Here is a 15108-nt window from a genome sequence, read left to right as displayed (position 1 = left end):
ATCAGTAAGGGCGGGTCTACTGTCTCTTTCGGCCATCTACAAAGGTAAGCACTTAAGAACTGTTAAATTTCCACCTTTTTTGGCACAGTAGAATCCATGCAGAAGTTCATGACACGTGGCCGAGCACATGAAGCGGTCGACTTTGTATATCACCAGTGAAGTTCCTGGGTTCGAGTCCCGGCCTGTTCATGGGCGGTCTATGTGTGTATCCTTTTATCTAATCATCACCCATACTTATTCTCGCGATTAGCCAAAGTTGTAGAGAAGCGATGTAAAATAACATAATACAAATAAAAGTGCACGGAGGCTAATCGGGAATGGGTGGACCTACGGGTTTACGTGACATCGATTGATTTGGTTTATTTTACTTTGCTTTTCTGCACTTTTGGCTAATCACGAAGATGAGGATGAGTGAAGAAGGGACACTCACAAACATCCATGCCCAGGCCGGGATTCGAACCCGGGACCTCTGGCGTCGTAGCGCGATGTGCTAACCACGGGGGCTGGCGAAAGCAAACTGTAGACGCATTTCTCAATAAGAGCGATTCCCCTAAGATAATCTTGGAGGCTTGCTCAATTTATAGTATCTGTTTAAACGAATGACCGAGATAAGTTCTTGGAAAATAATTTTCAATGCCATTAATGTCGTGAAATTATAAAAAAATATTAAATGCATGTGGAAGACCTCTTTTTCTCGCAATTAGACTGAAAATTACAGTCTATTTAGGTACACAAACAACACGAATTTCAGCTTAATGGCAAAAATAGTAGAATTTGCGACATCTGCATTTCATTAATATCATTAACTTGAAGTTATGGCTTATTTTACTGTTCTCACTGCTCACGTCTTTTGCCTTGCAGTTGCACGTACGGTACTCATATGCAGTTTGTTGTAAATATTCATTCAGAATTCAAGTTTATTAACCTTGCTCTATAAAATATAGCTGTTGAACACAGTGGCGTGCCCCTAACTGCTTGAGGATAACTACACACACACACACACACACACACACTTATGCATACAGTGTAGTATTTGAAGTGGATGGGAAGGTATTCCATTATGTGGTTTTTGCTTCCCCCTCTGCGTCTCAATTGTCGACCGTTGACGGGAGGGGCGACTATTTGTGTAATTTATATATATAATTATATATAATGGATATTTTTGAAATACCACATTGCGACAAACCATGAAGGCTAATGGGAGGTGTTGTAAAAATAAGGGCTTCACACATTCACAATATCAACAATAGTGGAGATGATGTGATCAGCACTACGCTCCAGCTGCATTTACACCCTCCCTCGAGGATCCCATTTTATTGGAAACTGGATGAGCTCCAGAGCAATCTTATGGTCTCGGCCACGGAAGCGGAAAATAAATTGCAGGGAAATCGCAAAGGTTTGTGTTCTTATTGTGGAATCCAACACTGTACCCTGTGTAGACTAACTGGGAGTTCGAAGATAATGCAACTTGAAAAATCTTCAGTTCACATCCTTTCACGAACCCGGTACTGTAAGTTCCTAAGTGCGGTGTATAGCGACCAAAATTTCTTGAAACCAGGGAATTATTAGGAAAGTGATCGATTTACTGTACAAAATATATGGATTGTTCTACATATAGCAGAACATTAGCTCTTGAAATTTGAGGAACTTGCCTGAAAACCTGATAGTATACATGAATTTTTGTTCTCGTGACCTACTAAGCAATGTTGTCATCCGATGAGACCGAGAGATCTCAGTTAGTTCACCCGCTTCCCCTTTTAGAACTCTCCAGCTCAAAATCCGCATTCTTTTGTCTGGTATTGAAGCAGCAGTGTAACTTGAGTAGGGGGTGGGTTAATATGAACACCATGTCGTCGGAGATTAACAGAAATACCCTTGTGAATTTTAATAAACCTGAAAGGTTAAGAGGCAATGCTACCTTTGCTGCCCCTCAAGTTACGCAATTGAGGAGTATAGTAAACTGTAACTACCCCGCACAAAGTATACCTTCCCCTTCTACTTTCCCACTCATTTTTCTGGGGTCGCCACTTCTGATAGGGCAGTTATGATTCACATTCAATGAGGACCTTCTCTCCATAATCCACCAAACGATAAGTTTGTTGTAAGCAAAGTTGTAATCCAATCTTTCCCCCTACGTAAATTATTTTCGCACAAACTTCTGCAGTCCACAAGGAACGAACAGCTTTCCAGATCGTACGCAAGAGACTTTTGAGTTGTTAGCAAATATTGACTCCCTCCCGAGTTGTCATTGAGGAGCCTCTAATACGGGGATAAGAGTTCCCGAGCTACCTCCTTCCTTTCCTGAGGAGCCAGTTTACATTTTGTCTATTTGCGATCGCGCAATCGGCGCGGAAGGAAGGAAGGGAATGAGCTATTTGTGTAGTTGGAAATGCCAAAGGAGAGGTCTCTCAAGAAAATGACGTTTGTCATGTACGTAAAAGAATTTCGTAAGTCTAAATGAAGAAGCTTTCCTTACTGTGGATTTGTATCAATACAATTTTGACATCGGGTCTCTTCGCCTTGACATCGGGTCTCTTCGGCTTGACATCGGGTCTCTTCGCCTTGACCTCGGGTCTCTTCGCTTTGACCTCGGGTCTCTTCGTCTTTACCTCGGTTCTCTTCGTCTTTACCTCGGTTCTCTTCGCCTTCACCTCGGGTCCCGACGCTTTGACCTCTGATGTATTCGCTTTGACCGGATTTTTTCACTTTGACCTCGGGTGTCTTCCAAAGACACCTATTGAAGCTGCAAAAGCATGTTGCTTTCTGTTCATGCTCTGTACCTATTGTAGGCTAAAGCGCAACCACTCTCTGTGTTCCATTTCTTTTCCTATACAGCTTCTTAGTTGTAAAGGGTCCGTCGGCTGGCAGCAAGGTTGCCCTGGCCAGAATTGTGAAAAATATTCGGTATTTCAAGAGCAAAATAAATTAATTGTCGGGATTTTGGTGCAGTAAATCAAAACATCAATCAATAGTTGTCTAGACACATTCTTTCTCAGTACTCATATAAAATTTGAAACTTTCCTGTCGAGTGGTTCTCGAGATATTCGTGACCAAAATTAACCCGTAAGCTTGAGTGAGAAAATACTCAAATCTTTACCGGGGTATAAGCTTTAAGACCGTGTTGATCGTGGGAATTCTCGTGTTGATATCCATGTCGACAGCAGTAAGGGGATGGGGAGATGTACGAGAAACAGTTGAATACAAAGCATTGGATGCATCGCATGAGCGATTTACCTACCAGACTTTCTCCACCACACCTTCCTATAAACTTAACCAACTCCTCCCATCATCATTCGTAGAGCGAGAACGGCATTGCCATTGTAGTCTACCAAATCAAATTCATTTCGTCAACAATACGCTCAAAGCTCTCTTCACCGACGGTTTTAGAGAGAGAGAAGGACGGAACAGAACGAAACAAAACTATAAAAATATTTAGAAGCGTGAAGAGCGAGGATATCCTGTGCGCCGAACGTTGTACACGGATTGACACAGAGCGTCCTTGTGGGCAGCATCCGGTTCTTTTATCATGTGATGTAATGCAGCGAATCCAATCTCTTGGAAAGTGGGTGATGCTGCGGACCGAGCTCTCGCTTTTGGGATAATAAACAAGCAGCCTTGGGAAGGCACAATGTGTGGGTGTGTGATTTGCTTCTGTTTGTAACCTATTTCTCGGTGTACTGTTATTCCACACACAAAAACGTATTTCTGGACAAGCCTTCGCTGCATTTCAACCGTGGACAAACTAATATTTTTCTGTCAGGAATAGTGGAGGGCGTCACTCCGAAATAATTATCCTTTGCATCTGAAAGCTTATGCAATGAATTAATGCTTATTTTCTGATATTATGTTTTTTATCACTAACTAAGCATGTGTTTGCATACTTGTCATGAGTGAAATTTTTGTATTTATATATAATTTGCATTTTTATTTTTGCACTTATATTTCTGCCTCTTCAGGCAAATCGCAACGATGAGGATAAATGATGAACACACTGGTGACAAGTCTCGGATGGTTCGTCAATCCTTCCCTATCTCAAAGTCGTATAAATCGACGCCACCATTACAAACCACATTATGACAATTGTTATTTTCTTATTGTACATTGTATTGGAAACACAAATTAGACAATGAGTGACGCAGGAATTTTTCCTGATTAGGAAGGGGTAAAATTTCATCTTCCACACGCAACCACACATACGCACATGTATATTTAGTGGGATTGTATGTGTGATTGGGATTGTATTACACCCGTCATTCTTCGTATTATACGCACAATCGTTACTCGTAACAATCTTGATTTCTAACTACGAATATTTCAACGGTAGCCGCTTTTGTTTGTCAAATCGTCGGCTTCTGTGGCGGACTGGTTAACACAGCGCGCTACGACGCTAGGGGGTCTCGGGTTCGAATCCCGGCCTGGACACGGATGTTCTATGTGAGGGTCCCTTCATCAATTTCCTCGTATCATCACTCATCCTCATCTTCGTAATTAGCTAAGAGGAGCAGAAAAGCGAAGTAAAATATACCAAATCAATCGATCGTTTGTCAAATTATTTCAGGAGGGTGCATTTTGGTTCGAAGATTTTTGGGAGGTACTTTCACTTTCTAAACCCTCCCTCTTCCCACGCTATTGTCCACTACAAAACACATATATTGAGTTTAACATCGAACAATTGTCTGTGTTGTGGTGCGAGTTCTGAAGCAACATCTTTGGGAAAACAATGTAAGGAGCGTTCATTACAATTCCAACTTTGGTATATTAGGTGGAGGGGGTTGACCTTCTGATCAACACACGCAATAAAAGCAGGCTCCTGCATATATTAATATCCATTTGTAATGTGGTAACAATGTAACCGTGACGAATTGTTGTAAGCGGAATGCAAGAACTCTCTGTTGGAGTCTTGTCCGTGAACTCGACAGTCGCTACCGAACACGCTTTTCCGAGAATAAGGCTTTTCGTGCTGGGGGGAGCTTCTTTCTGTCTCTCTTGAGATCTTCACGCCGAGTAGCTCGAGGCTGAAGGTCAAAAAGCAAACGCCATTCTCAAGGTCGCCACGGAAACGTATCCGCATGCTCCTTCATGTGTGGAAGACGTACGGCAAGACCACGCACATGTGAAAGGGTTCCCCCACCCCTGCTCTTTTTAGCGCTTCCTAAACAAAGGCATCACTTCTTACGGTGGGCGTGTCAGGGGCGTACTTAGGATTAGATTTGTAGGGACAGAGCTCAAATGTTGTGCTTAACCCTAGCTAACCCGTGCCATATGAGAAACTTACTTATCTGAGGGGCTCACATGCCCACACTTTTTAAATGATTAATATTCAAGAAACCATTTTGTTATTGAATCACTGCTTACTCTGTTGATTATATTTGTGCAGTTATTTATGAATTATAATAACTACAAAAATTACCATTATTACCAACTAATTGTACACTGTCACTTGCGTGAGTGTCTCGAATGACACACATTCAAAGATGGCGCCTGATAGGCCCACCTGGTGCTTTTTACCTCCTAATTACATTACATTTATGTTTTCATGAACAAAAGTAATACAGACATATTGGAACACTCTAGGGAACAATGTTATTTCAATTTTTTATGAAAATTTTCACACTTAACGCCATCGGGTAAGGTAGGGTTAATTTTGGGAACGTTCCATAGTAGTTTTGAAAGTGCAGGTGAATTTGTGTTAGCATATGCACTGGCCTACTGAAAAATATTTTAACGGGAGTCAACTATTGGAAACTACCTTTTAGTGCAATTGTGAAATAGCGAAATTATAATATTGCACTATTTTTTCAAGAGAAGCGAAGTCTTTCAGCAAATTAGGATATGGACCACATAACCCGAAATTTGGATGCGCTCGTTCTCATATGGTATATGCATACCCAATTAAACACAGTATTTCGCTTAATATTTCCTTGTGATATACTAGAGCCATATCTATTCTCCATCCACTGTAAGAACGAAGTTTATGTACACAAAACCACATGACTATTGAAAAATTGTTCCTTTCTTATTTGTTAGTTCTCCTCTTACATGGCCCACAAATATATTGGTCGTAACTCTATAGGTCACAATATATTGAAGATTGTTTTAAGTCCACTTTATTCACAGATAGGCCAATAGCAAGTGGACTTGCAGTTTAAACTGGCATCATAAGCGCTATGTGCCTCCACCGGGTATCGAACCCGGGACCCCTTGATTATAAGGCAACGACGTTACCGACACGTACAGCTCATATTGTAAAGATCCACAATTTTAGTATGAAAGCTACGTTTAGTGGCATTGGTTTATCATATGCACCAGCGTTTGAATTGGAAATTGTTAGCTGGAGGGGTGTTTCATCGACCCTTGGTGTTACCTGGGGTGGGGGGATGCTCCTATGGTTTAATATGGTGACAGTAAGGCTTCGAACACTGATATGCACTATATCCCCGGGGCAGGGTAGTAATATATATGAACTCTGGCAATGAAGTATGCGAATCACCAAGACATCGGTGATATATTTACATACGTATACTTTCTTACAAAAATCAAATTTGCGTTGTAAAATTACAAAGTTAGTGATGTAATTTAAATATATTTGATAAAATTTAACATCAATGTAAGTTATATTTTCATATACGTTTGAGAATCATGTCGGTGTGAGAGAGCATCTTGGCAATCGCAGCATCCCTCCAGGAGCAGGTGAACAAAGAAAGCGGTGCCGAGGACAGAACAGTGATTAAGGTTAGGTCTCCGCAGTGGAGCTGTCTTGCTCCGAGATGGACAACTTTAATGGTTGCAGGAAGAGGACGCCTGTGCACAACCGTGAACGAAGGAAATTGCATAATGGGTCGTCGCCGGAACGCAAACACGAGTTTATCACCCTAACCCCCTTCCATCTACCCCTCACACATTCCCAGTTTTTCTTGCAATGTGGCGGCTATCTTACTAAACTTCAGAAATGTTTTTTGTGAATAGTGATGATTGGTGCCAAGTTGGCCTCCGTGACAAGGTAATGTGCCGCGAAGCCAGAGGTTTCAGGGTCGAACCCTGGTCTGGCATGGATGTGTCACTATTACAGATGTAGATTTTTCGCTTTTAAAAATTAGGAAGTTAGGATGTTTGTAGTATTTTGGGATGGAAAAAAAAGAATATTTTGCATGAAAAATTGGATGGAAAAAAATCAGCATTCATGGGTTTTCTAGATTTTTCAGTCGCAATTCTCGAAAATAACAAAACAAGCATGTAAAGTGGAAGTGAAAATATGAGCATTAACAAATGTGTTAATTGTTTTGGACCATAAATCATTTTAAATTGTCATGTGATCATACTCATTAAAATTTTAACATAAATTGTTTAAAATTTTCCTTCATAGCCTAATACCACCCAACGACATTTGTGCTGAATTTAAAACATCACTATTCAAGTTATATGCACTTTATTTGAACACACTCACTGAAAGTTTACAAAGATCAAATTCAAACGTTGAGTTCTTTTAATCTGTTTCGTTTGTCTGTGAACATTTATGTACCATAGAAATGCAATTTAGCTCGTATTTCGCGGAAACACATTTCGGATTCAATTTAGCTCGTATTTCGCGGAAACACATTTCGCATATTGCATTCAATTTCACATATTGAAATTAATTTCGCTTTTTATCGCGTTAATACACTTAATTGCCTTTTAAATATCAAACACACCTCGTATTTTGACTGCATTGGTCACATTCCGCATTTATCGCGATTGGTAAGATCTTCCATCTCTAATCATTGTGTTTGTCTCACCATCCATTTCATCTTTCATTGCAATCGTTTATCCAATAGGTAAATAAGAGACTATAGTAACCAAAATAGAAATGATAATGCCGAGACGAAAGCCTGTAAAGGCGATAGAAGAGGGAGCCTTGTTTCAGAGTCTCGTCTCGTTCAGGACTCACATTGCCATGCAAATATTTGCCAAGATCAACATTGCTTTACATGTAACTTATCCACACGCATCGATTGGACGGCTCTGAATTATTTACAGCTAGGTTTTACGTGTTCTTTAATTCGTAGAAACTTGTTTGTAATTTGTTTTACACGCTATTATTAGTTGTTTTTTTAAAATATTTTTGTATATTATTTTTTCAAGATTCGAGACGAAAGGGTGGCTAGTGTTTATATATCGAGACGAGACGACATGCTATACTTTATCCCGGGAACCTCTGGAGCAAGGTCGCGCATAACGATTCAGAAGGGGGGATAGCAAGTGGGCAGAGCAAAGCAGTACACGCTGCTACAAATAGCTGGTAGCCGCAGTGGCTTTCCCCCTCCACAAATCTCGTTCCCTCTCACGTGTTCATTGGTTGAGCCCTCTCGCTACTTGCACAGACACTTGGTTTCGGAATCCAGAGATTCATAGGAGGAACAGAGTGTGTGTGTTTTTACGTGTAACGAGAAATCAAGCGATGGACGTTCGAATTTGTATCATCTAAATTCAAAATTATCCGAATCCCGAATCCTCTAACTCGAGTTCTGGAACCGCTATCCAGTTCCTGGATCGGATACCCCAATTTCTGTTTCTGGATCAAATATCCGAATGCCTTGAATCCTTATCCAGGTATCCGAAAGTCAGGAATCCCAGATAGGGTATCCGAATATCTCGAATTGGATAGCCGATTCTTCATTATCCAAATCAATTAGTAGTCGAGAATCGGATGTGCTCATTCCAAGTTTGCTTATTTATTTATATCGGCTTTGTATACATGGTGAAGTTAAGGCTTTAATTAATGCATTTTCTTCCACTTAGCCATTTACTTACACCTCTTTACAAATAAAGTTTAAAAGAAAGAAAAATGAATTTAAAATTAATACAACAAAAGATGTATATAAACGCAAACACAGACACATTCTTGTTCTTACACACACGCGCGTGCAAGCAAATATATAACATTACGCTTAAACACATCCAAAACAGTCTAAATTAATCAAAATTCACCTGAAATATTATATGTAATCATGTTTGTTCCTGTGCTTTAATTTCTTCTGTCATTCTCTTCACCTGGTACTTACTTTTGGAAGTCAAATTTTTAATTTTCATTATTTAATAGATGTTATTTGAACAGTTTTTGTGAATGTCAGAATTGAGGAAGAGGCATGCATTTCAGGTGGCAACTTGTTCCAAAGGCCTGCTGAGGTAACAGACAAAGAATTTGCATAAAAGTTCGATTTGTGGAGTGGACTGTATGGAGAGCAGAGACGTTTCGCACGATCTGGTGTTGCGGCTGTGAAAGTCTGAAATATGTTGAAATCTGTTATGGAGATATTGTGGGTCTTTTATTGGGAGGATTTTATACAGTAAAATTAAATTGTGATCAAGTTCAGTGTGATCAATTGTTCTCTTCCTTTTTCATGGGGAGAATCGACGAAAGAGGCATTTTGTGGTTACCTGAATAAGCCATCCTATTTTTAGACATCACCAGTCTTAAGCGCACGTGGTTGCATGGGGTGCGTGTGTTCTGGTATGTAACTTCCCTTCCTGCCCCCTCCCTCTCGTTGTTTCTCTTTCTGCAACAGCTGCCGGTAAGATCTTTGTCACTCGTTACGTCAGGCACTTGGACTCCTCAGAAGGGGTTAGAGCGTTTACTTTCTGGTTAGGAGCGAGGGAGCTCCCGGGGTGTCGGCGGTTGTTCCGACCGCCTGCAGAACGTCAACAGATTCGGTTATGTATTTGTACAGGACTTCTTTATGAGGGTCGACTCGGAGGGGAAGCAAAGCTGACAAGTAAATCTGTCTATTGTGTTGTGCCGAAATCTCTGGAAGTTCTTTTTTGTTGACGCAGTAACTGATCTTCATGTCAAGTTCGTTTGTCTTTGAATAATAATAAAAAAAATGTAGTAGTATTCATGGCATTTTGGTTTGACTCGCTCGCAATCTCTTTTTGTATTCTGATTATTATACGCCACTTTGTACTTTGTTACGTTAATCGCGACTACGAAAATGAATTATGAACTGATGGCACACAGAAATGAACTAGTTAGTTTGAATTAACCAAAACCTTTTGTGGATTTTTTTTCTTACACAAAAACTTTCGGGATTTTTTTTTAAACGTTTGGTTGAATTGATTGACATTCTTTATTTTACTTCGATTTTTGTGCCACTTTTGGCTAATTTGCGAAGATGGGGATGCCCAGGCCAGGATTCGAACCCGGACCCCTGGTTTCGTAGCGCGATGTGCTAACCACTCCGTCACGGGGGCCGGCTTGTTTCGTTGAACTTATAGTAATTAAACATTTTAGTTAAACTTTGTAGTAACTAAAATTGTTGGTTGAATTTTGTGGTAAAGCCGAGCACCGTGCCTGAGTGGTTAGCACAGCGCGCTACGACACCAGGTGCCCAGAATTTGAATACTAGTCTGGGTTCTTTCATGATATCATCACTCATCCTTATTGTCGCAGTTAGCCAAAAGCGGCACAAAACCGACATAAATAACGTGATTTAATCAACCAATCAACTTTGTGGTAACCAAAAATGGTTTTGTGAACTTTGTGGTAACCAAATATAGATGTACGTATGTTACCTACATTGCAATCAAGGCATCCGGGTTCGAATCCCGGTGGAGGCACACTCAACTGCAGTGTCAGTTCTGATTAACGTATCTGAACCCAAAGTGGACTTAAGCTTTTTTTTTGCACGAAGAAAATCTTGTAGAGACTATATTGATGACGGTGAAAGAGATAATAACTGGCAGGAGAAAAAGCTCTGATTCTCTTGTGAGATGCTGTGAATACATCGCAAGCGAGCCTCACCCTCAATCCATGTCCTCCTCTATTTGTGCGTGCATTTTGCAGACTAACGAGGCTCTGGCGTAATTTCTTCTACATATTGTCGGTTGTTGTTTACGATTAGGTGTAGAGGCGTGACTGACAATAACATAACTAGAACTCGGAAGTTCATGACCTAAAAAATGTGAAACAATGACCTATAGAATGACTATAAAATTATTAAAATGACCTAAAAATAATTTTTGCTCTCCTTCCGGCATTCGCGTTTATTTCTGTTACATGAGTACTCGCGCGTTGTATTTTTTACATCACTCACTATTTTCAGTCATACAATTGTAATTCTTCAATAAAGTAGTTATTTTATTTTCTTAATATTTATTACTGCTTTCTACGCTTACTCATTGACTAATTCATTCATTAATGACATTGTATCCCAAGCAATTTACTCTTGGGGAAGGAATGGAAAAATAACGAGTACTCACGCGTTGTAAAAAGTACAACAGACACACATTCACTGCTTCATTCTTCTGTTGCAACTAAAACGAGTGACTAATAAAACCACATATTTAGCAGTAACTATGAGGAAGGACCAACAAACAAATACGTTGGCGAAATACATTGTTGGTGACCAAGCTCTTCATTATACTTTTAAAAATTTTACATTGTTGTACTTTTTACAACAGCGCGAATGCCGGAAGCTTGATTTTTTTCGTCATAAATTACAAGAGTAGTTAAATGATTCGATAAAACCCATTGCGTTGTAAAAAGTAATAAATAAATAAAAGAAATACTTTATTGAAGAATTACAATTGTACTCATTTGACAGAAATAAACGCGAATGCGGAAGGAGAGCAATGAGTTTCCCTCCCACTCCTGAAGCAGAAGGGGAAAAGCAATTAAGTGGTAGTTACATAAACTACACCACAAGGTTTTTCTGTATAAGTCATTCACGATACAATAGTCTGTCAGGGGGTGTAAGGGGTGCTCCTTCCACGTAGTGCACCCAATAGTCAACCTCACTTCTACGTAGTACACCCTGGACTGCAGACTAACAAGGCTCTGGCGACTGGCCCCATGACCAGTATAATTTTGTTTGTGTTGTCCTGTGTTTTGTCCTTACTTGTGCTGAGTGCTCCTTTACAGCCTCAGCTTTTAACGAAAGTTCAATTCAAATTCAAATAGTCGGTCAGCATCTGAAAATACAGCTGTGTTTCGCGTACATCAGATTATATTAATTTATTCTGTACATATTGTGACTTCACACAAAGTATTTTAAGTTTGGTGGAAGAAAAAATAAATTTACCTCAATTGATTATTTATTCCATTGCTAAACATTTCAGTTAAAAATTATATTGTGCTTCTGCGTTGACCATATTTTCGATTAGTACTGAACTTACCAAGAATACTATGTCAGGAAATTTAAATATGTAAGTTATGCCAGCAAATACATTTAAACACTGGAAAGGAAAATGAAACCTCAAAAATGAAGAAAAATGTAAAAAGAACAAGAAAAAAGACACAAAAATACTGAAAATGACCTGAATGCAAAAAAGGCCGAAAAATGAAAAACAATTAAAATCAAAACAATATTTTCTTATTCTAAATGAAGCTAAACGCACTGATATCAGGTTTAGCATTGTTTTAGAGGCTCAGAAAAAAAGATGATTTGTTATCAACCTCCTAGCTCTTAACATAACCAAAACGTGTTACTCAAGAAGTTCCTGACAGCAGCAAATTGCTATTATCAGCTTTTTTTATTTTTATTTTATTATTATTTTTTTTTATAATATATATATATATATATCGTTTTGTTTGAACCACAGACATTTCTGGATTGTAACGATTCCATTGAAAATAAATGGCGCCGTTGCAAGCTAGAATTGTCCGCGACTGTACCGTTCTTGTTCCACGTTACGACAGGATTTCCCTTGCATCTATAATTTTCTGAACAACCCCCCCCCTCTTCCTCTGTGATGCGAGTATCCTTTCACGGCCAACTGATTCCAAAAAGACCCGTTGCATCATTTCGCTCCATATTCGTGACAGATATATTGCACATTCTGTATTGCGAAGGAAAAAATAACATATACCAAAGGCGTGACTAACTGAATGCGACAGCCTAATTCTCGAACGAATCCCCCCGTGAGGCCACGCGATACACATGTGGGCGCTGCGTTCCTTTATGCGAAATGCCCGGTTCCCATGCCCCACCCACCTCCACTTCCTTCTAGTCCATTACCTCTGGCCTTTTGTCAGAGAGCATCTCTTTTCATTACCTGCGGAAACTGCTCAGTAATTCCACAGACCAATTTTTTTTTATAAAAAAAGGGGCCGAATTGAAAAGAGCTGGGCGTTTGACATTTAACCCCGTTTCAAGCCTACGAAGGAACAGTGTTGCCAATGTCTATGGGAAAAAAAATATGTGGCAAATCGATGTAAATTTCAATTCAGAATCATTTATAGTGGAGAAAGAATCCTTCACTCAGACACACATAGCGAGCGAGCGAGCGAGAGAGAGAGAGAGAGAGAGAGAGAGAGAGAGAGAGAGAGAGAGAGAGAGAGAGAGAGAGAGAGAGAGAGAGAGAGAGAGAGAGAGAGAGAGAAGAAGAAGAAGAAGGAAAAAAAGAAGACAAACAAGCAGTGAAAGAGAGAGAGTTAAAAATTGACCGCAAGGGTACCCACTCCAAGGCGCAAGAGTATATTCCTAACAACACTCTTCGCCGAGGATGAAAAAATAAATAACGTCTCTTGTATCTCGTTAATACTCAGGAGTGACTTGTCTTCAGTGCTTTTAAAGTCCACTTTATATACTGGAGTTACAGTTGAAAGTGGGCACTGGCGTGTCCAGGATTTACGAAAGGGAGAGGGGGATACGTCTACTTTTTTTTTTAAAGTAGCCAACCCAAATTTTTCCACCTTCTCATGTCTTTTATTTTATTTTAAATACTGGGCCAAAAGAGACGGTTATAACCCCCAACTCCTCCCTTGAGCGCGCCACTGAAAGTGGAGTCTGAACCACTGAATTCTTCCTTCCTCCATTTCCTTCAATTTGTTAATGGGCATGGTTATTTGAGCTCTCCTGTGATATACGTATTTCAGTGCAGAGAAAGATATGGATATTTGAAGTATCGTGTATTTCAATTCAGGGGAGAACGCGGATATCTCATATTTAATTCAGGAAAGGCATGGATACTTGAAGTATATTATCATACATTTCAATTCAGGGAAAGACGTGGATATTTAAAGCCTCATCATATTTAACTCAGAAAAGACGTGGATATTTGAAGTATCTTATCATACATTTCAGTTCAGGGAAAGATGTGGATATTTGAAGTCTCCTAACATTTGTTTCAATACGACATGAAGGATTAACATTTATAGCATTTTTCTATAATACATATCAAATTGAAATGGGAAGAAAATTACACGCTTCATCAATAGGGAATTTGCCATAATTTTTTTAATGAGGAAGTTAATATGTACGTCTGAGTGAGGATCGCGGGTGAGTTGTACCCATGAGAGTGTGCAGGTATCAACTTTTGGACCGTGAAGAGCTGTCGTGTTAAATTGCCTATCCTGATGGATGATAAGGTGGAATGCACCAAGGGCTCATTGAGGTTATTAGCAAATGCACCAACCACGAAGCTTTTGGGGGTGGGGGAAATGTAGGAAGGAGTTGAACAACCGTCCTCCGTCTCTTGCGGTACGAGTTGGCAACTCTACACGGAATCGGGAGTTCAGTTCCACGGAACTTCCTGAGGCCGTTGTTTGCAGCCGTGGGGGAGGATGGGAGGCGCCGGCGATTGTATTGTTGCTCCCCTTCCGGTTAGAAGTGCACGCCCTCTGATGGGATGTATCTGTCGCCGGAGAGTTTCAGTGCACGTACGGGAATCCCTCCAGGTTCTCCCTCTCAGCTGTTGGAGGGTTGGCAGTTCTCTCCGGCTCTCCAGGGGTGACTTTTGTACTTTGTGCGTGCTCCGGACATGTGAGGTGTGAACTGGCGAACGGACAGTGCATAGAACGTGCTCGCGCGTGTGTGTGTTTTTCCACGTGACAGGTGACATTGCAAGCCGACCGAGGATGGCCTAACTGTTGGCTCTCTACGTATAAACGTAAGTTTCTACTTTTTGGATTCAAAGTTTTCATGGTATGAAAATACTAGACAGTCTACTTTCATAAATTTCAATTCACGGTAAGCCGAGGATATATGAATTTTTTTCATAAATTTCAATTTGGGGTAAGGCATGGATATTTGATATCCTTTTTCACACATTTCGAACCAGGACAAGAAATGGATATTTGAAGTCTCCTCGCATATATTTATATTGAAGGTAAGGCAAGGCATGGATATTTGATGT

General features: G+C 40.1%; 1 protein-coding gene across 12 annotated transcripts in view; it reads left to right on the top strand.

Moving 5' to 3' along the window:
• LOC145994848 (uncharacterized) overlaps positions 1–15108 on the top strand; it is a 448153-nt gene that overhangs the window by 318372 nt on the left and 114673 nt on the right. Inside the window, exon 1 of one of the 12 annotated variants that reach the window (XM_083131238.1) lies at positions 14–44. The exons of the other annotated variants lie outside the window; for them this stretch is intronic. The gene's annotated coding sequence lies outside the window, so the exon portion shown is untranslated. Of the gene's footprint in view, positions 1–13; positions 45–15108 lie in introns of those variants that run through there. 12 annotated transcript variants of the gene reach the window in all.

The sequence above is a fragment of the Lepisma saccharinum genome, chromosome 11, assembly GCF_977018435.1.
Source record: "Lepisma saccharinum chromosome 11, izLepSacc3.1, whole genome shotgun sequence".
In the NCBI taxonomy this organism is placed as follows: domain Eukaryota; kingdom Metazoa; phylum Arthropoda; class Insecta; order Zygentoma; family Lepismatidae; genus Lepisma; species Lepisma saccharinum.
Note: the sequence above shows the minus strand (reverse complement) of the source record. Positions and strands in the feature narration are given on the sequence as shown.